Below are 6000 nucleotides of genomic sequence, written 5' to 3'. Positions count from 1 at the left end.
TCTCTCTCTCACCCCCCCCCCCCCATGTTTCATCAGATGCACCTCCCCATCATTAGTCACCTCTCACTTTTTACAGGGCAAATTTGGACAGCAAACCCCTCTCGCCAATTTAAGGCTCCCAATTCTTGCTTGGCAGTTTCCGGCTGCCCCACATCTGATGCCCTAGATAGACGGTGTCGAGTGCAGGGCAGGTAGGTGTGATTTGAAGAAGACAGTCTTGCAAGCTAAATTGGTACCCAAATTAGGCCTTTAAGCCAGGGGTTCCTCACCGCTGCTATAACAAATTCAGAGCAACATATTCATTAAATTTACATTTACATGTTTTTCCTGTTGCGCTTGCCATTTCAGATTTCTCGATCCTCCCCTCCCCACCCAATATATTTATGTTAGAAAATGTAAAAAGCACGAAACAGCTGTACAGGAGGGTTAAAACTCTGTGGGTTGAGCATTCAGTGACGTTTCAAATTAATGACATTAATGGACTTAACTTACCGTTACTGCTCATTAAGTTCAGTAGGTCTACTCGGAGTAAAACACCCCATGACCCTTGCTGTCCAGTGGCTTTGAGGCTGTTTCAGAGTCAGGCTGATAATCCACGTTTACACGTGACATGAAGTTTTCCTCTTCTCCCCTGTAACGTTTAATGACCAGATATTTATGTGTGCCGTGTTGCATGTTTTCCCACCCGTGTTTATAGTGGTGGGATGAACATGGGGTGACTGTTTCCTAAATATCACAGAGGAGACGAGCAGAACACAGCATGCAGTGAGCAGCTCTAGCTTCAGATGAAGCTTTTTAGAAATACTTTCACCAAACTGCGTTCTTATTAACTATTCCTCCTGCTGAGGTTTTAAATATTTGTTGTTGGGTATGGGAAGGGTGGCTGAAGCGGGTTCAGTCTTTCCTGACACTGTCCTTGTGGATCAGTTGTTTTTGTTGATCCGTTTGTAAATCTGTGTTGATCCGTTTTGTTGATCCATGTTGCTTCTTCAAAACTTATCTAAGTACTTTTCCGTTTAAAGTCAATGTCATTGTTTCGCACAGGTGGCCCCTCTCATTCACGATGTGCAGGCAAAATGGGGTCAGGTGCATACACCTGTAAGCAAAGGTGCCTGAATACAGGCAACTGTGGCGTTCATGTTTGGTCCCCTGTATCTCATTCCCCCTGCTTTGGCAAAATAAATGGATCTCAGATAGTGGTATCTGAAAGGACATTTGCTTAACAAGCTCAAAACAGCCCAATTTTCTCTCTCGCCCTGATCTGGCCACAGTGATCCATGCGACGGTCACCTCCAGACTTGATTATTGTAACTCGCTCTACGCGGGGCTGCCCCTGAAGCTGACCCAGAAACTCCAGCGGGTGCAGAATGCCGCGGCGAGGCTCCTCACAGGGTCTTTGCCGCGGGACCACATTCATCCAGTGCTTTATCAGCTGCACTGGCTCCCGGTGGAGTACAGGGTCAGGTTTAAGGTGCTGGTTTTGACCTTTAAAGCCCTATGCGGCTTAGGACCCTCATACCTAAGGGACCGCCTCTCCTGGTATGTCCCGGGTAGGACCTTAAGGTCCTCAAATAATAATTTGTTGGAGGTCCCGAGCCACAAGGATGCTAGGTTGGCTTCAACTAGGGCCAGGGCCTTCTCAGTACTGGCCCCGACTTGGTGGAACAGTCTGGCACAAGAGACCAGGGCCCTGCGGGATTTGGCATCTTTCCGCCGGGCCTTCAAGACGGAGCTGTTCCACCTAGCCTTTGGGTTGGTTTCAGTTTAACCCTGATGTTTCGTTCTTTTGGTGTGATTGATGGGCTACTTAAAAATGAGGCTGCAGTTTAGATTTAGTTTTAAATTGTATTTTAATCTGTATTTTAATGAATTGTTTTATGTTTTTGTTGTGATTTTATTGGTGTTAGCCGCCCTGAGCCTGGTTTGGCGGGGAAGGGCGGGGTATAAATAAAAATTTATTATTATTATTATTATTATTATTATTATTATTATTATTATTATTATTATTATTATGTCAGAAGCCCCTGGGTATGCAGCACTAAGCCCATCTACGAGCTGGTGCTACTCACCTGAGAAACCTATACAGGTAGAGCAGAGGCAAAAGAAATGACCAGCTTTCTTCTCACTTAACGTAAGTTGAATTTTTTCAAATCGTTTCTTAAAGTGAGATAGAAAAGAGGTCAGCCACATATTCAAGAGGGGAGGGTTTCATATATAAGGGGCCACAAGAGAGAAGGCAAGAAATAGCACAAGGAAGTGGAACTTTAATAGGAGTTGTGTTTGATGAACAGAGGGAGCGTGGAAGAGAGTAAACGAGATTGATGGCCATCAGCAATACCACAAAGAGGCTTAGGCTATGTACCCATTCGCAGCTTAAAACGCAGTGAGGTCATCTCCGCTCGCTGGGTTTCAAGTTGTATTTGCAGGTTGCAAGTTGCAACAGCAGCATTTCTCAAGAAACTACATGCGGATTGTGGCCAATGCCGTGTGCAAAAGGCTTAAAACAGCAGCAGTGGAGGCGCACTAGGGGCAGTGTGGTGCAGTGGTTAGAGTGTTGGACTAAGACCTGGGTTCAAATCCTCACTCGGCGCCATGTAGATCACTAGGTGGCCTTAGCCCCATCACTGCCTCTCAGCCTAACCTACATCGCAGGGTTGTTGTAGGGTTTAAAGGGGATGTGGGGAGAGCCATGCAGGCCACTTTCAGCTCCTTGGAGGAAAAGGTGGGATATCAATGCAAGGAATAAATAAAATAACCCATGGTGACCATTGCTTTACAATAGCTGAGGAAAAACTTAAGGTCTGAATAAGAGTTTTAGTAACAAATTGATAACAAATCTTAGTAGTATTATAGAGGGAACCGACAAATTTTAGCTAGAGCAGGAATTTGAACTAGAAAAGGAAAAGATGATGTGTATGAGCATGGGTAGGCAAACTAAGGCCCGGGGGCCGGATCCAGCCCAAATCGCCTTCTAAATCCGGCCCGCAGATGGTCCGGGAATCAGCGTGTTTTTACATGAGTAGAATGTGTCCTTTGATTTAAAATGCATCTCTGGGTTATTTGTGGGGCATAGGAATTCATTCATCCCCCCAAAAAAATAAATAGTCTGGCCCCCCACAAGGTCTGAGGGACAGTGGACCGGCCCCCTGCTGAAAAGGTTTGCTGACCCCTGTGTATGAGCATGCAGTCATTGATATATAGGCCAGATGTGATGTTCTCTATACATTACCAGCCTAAGTGTAGATATCCCATAATGCTTTCTAGAGTGTTCCAATCAACAACTTTGTAAAGTAGGTCAGTATTATTGCCATATCGCAGGTTGAAGCCTGATACGTAAAATTAATTATTGACATAAACCCCTCTTATCTGTTGCAACAGGGCGTATATTATGCTCAGCTCAGTCCTGTCTATGGAAGTTATGTCCCATTGGGTCCAGTGAGGCTTACTTCCGAGTAAGTGTGCCTGAGGCTGTAGTCTTAGAACCAGGGTGGATAAAAATCAATGATTTTTTTAAAAAAATAAAAAATAGATCGGATTTTTTTGATTTAAATCGATTTTTTTGATTTAAATCGGATTTTTTAAAATAAAATGCTTTTTGGGGAAAATATATTACCATCCAAAGGTTATTCAATCATGAAATAAAGATTAGTTTTTTAATTATGTAGAATAAGGCTGTATATGTTTAATTTTTTGGTAAATAAATTCCATTAATCCATTCACAATGTCATTTATGCTCTTCCAGAGGTTTCTGTATGGTTATTGGGCAGTTTCTCTGCCTACAAGATATTATCACAGATGCTTGGTTTACTTTTGCAGTTCTCAAAACTGAATTTGACTCAGCAGAGATCACATGCCTCTTCTTCACAGCAAAAATGTTATAACATGAACAGAGTTGAGAAAAATACCTTAATCCTATTGTTCTACAAACCTATGAATACAGAATCAACCCCTTCAGTGTTAAGTTTCAAGAAGTTCAGTGAACAGAATAGAAACAATATTTTTCTGATTGTTTGGAGTGGAATGGATCTAATAAATCTATTTAAATTGTTATTATTAAGGTAATGATTATTTTTCTCCTTCCTAAGTACAACAGAAAAGTTGTCCAAATATGAATGATTAACCTATTAAACTGGGGATTAAAAAAAACTAATATGAAAAGTTGTTGTTCTAAAAATCTTCACCTACTTGCATATTAAAGTTATACCAGCAAGAATTAGTCTTTATGTAGAAAACTGTGATTTAAATCAAGCCTTACTGACTAGTGATTTAAATCAAATCCACCCTGCTTAGAACTGCTGTTTTTCCTGCTCTGCGACATTGAATATAGACAACCCCACCATGTTATAAGTGGAGCGTTTCTGTTCTTAACCGAGCCATTTAATGGATTCCTAGTTCTGTGGGAAGAGCAGAAGACATCCATGGATTTTCTCTCAGGTGTCCAGGAGTTGAGTGGGAGTATTTGTGAGCAGTACATTTCTTCTAAATCTTGCAGATATCTATATAGTCAAGCAGGCAAATACAGCGCTAGAAATTGTTGGCCCAATTTGCGGCAGTATGTATTTGAAAATCTGGCTGGGTTCCTGTCTTGAAACCTAAACCCACAATTATTCCTTGGCTCATTCTGCTTCCATTCTTTACATTCTGACGGAACGGTTTTCCGCTGCATTCCGTTCTGTTCTTTTCACTTGGCGATATTGTGGAAGTCAAATATAACTCCTGTGAAAGATATCTAAATTACCTGTAATAATGGAATGTGGAAAATGTACAGGATTAACAAACTATGACTTGAATGCATAGGAAAACATTGTTGAAATGTTGACCAAACACCTAAACTGTGTTCAGCACTGAAACTGAAAGTCAAGACATGGAAAAATCTCTTATTTTAGGTTTGTAAAGGCTTTAAGCAGAACTGTGTGCACACGGCACTAAAAATTCTGCTTCAGGAAAAGCTGGATTCTGTTGCCTGTACAAAGCTTACAAATACAGTGGTAACTCGGTTTTCAAATGTCTCCATTTTCGAACATTTCGGTTTTCAAACGCCGTAAACTCGGAAGTAAATGCTGCGGTTTTTGAACACGCCTCGGAAGTCGGAACATGCCACGGGGCTTTCTGCATTGAGTTTTCTGTATTGAGTTTCAGGTTTTCGAATGTTTTGGAACTTGAACGGTCTTCCGGAATGGATTATGTTCAAAAACCAAATTATTGCCATAATTTTGCTAGTGAAGGGGGAAAACAAGGAGTAATACAGGGCATTCTAGATCACTAGAAACTGTATTTACATTTGTGACTTCTGAGATTTCACCAGACTTGCACTGCCCATGCATTCTAAAGCACATCTTCATTGGGGCATTGTTATGACCTTGTTAGTCTAAAAATGAGGTCCAGTGGAGGTGCGCACATACCTCGTGTTGCGTTAGGTTCATGTTGCGTCTTTTCGGCTTGCGAACACAGCAAAGCGCAGCAAGAACACAGCACGCGCAGAAGCGTTCTGCGTGCTTTGCACATGCACAGAAGCGCTCTATCGCGCTTGCGCAGAAGCGCCGCTCTAATTGTAGACTTTTCGGGGTGCGAACTGCACCCTGAAACAGATCGTGTCCACAACTAGAGATACCTTTGTATGTCATTCCATTCTACACCTAAGTAAGAAATCACAACAATATATTGAGGTAACAGTAAGAGAAATCTAATTCTAATAGTACAGCAGCTTAAAAAATTGTGTACTTGGGGATGAGAGAGAGAGAGACAGAGAGAGAAGGAGCTCACCCAGAGAACCTCTAAGATATGGAAGCCTTCCTAACATTCTCAAAATTCAAAATGGTGTAACTGGGGTTGGAGAGGGATTGTATTTGCCTTCTCTTTATATGAATATAAAGAATATTCTTTATCTGCAGTTGTTAAGTAAGGTTTCTATAGTCACTTTATGGGAAATGTGAAGCAGTACTGTAAAATAACTGATAAAGTGTTTAGTGCAGTGTTCTTTGCCACATGTTGTATGTAAGC

Source organism: Lacerta agilis, chromosome 5 (assembly GCF_009819535.1).
Source record: "Lacerta agilis isolate rLacAgi1 chromosome 5, rLacAgi1.pri, whole genome shotgun sequence".
Lineage (NCBI taxonomy): Eukaryota > Metazoa > Chordata > Lepidosauria > Squamata > Lacertidae > Lacerta > Lacerta agilis.
The sequence above is the reverse complement of the archived record's forward strand: the minus strand, read 5'-3'. Positions refer to the sequence as shown.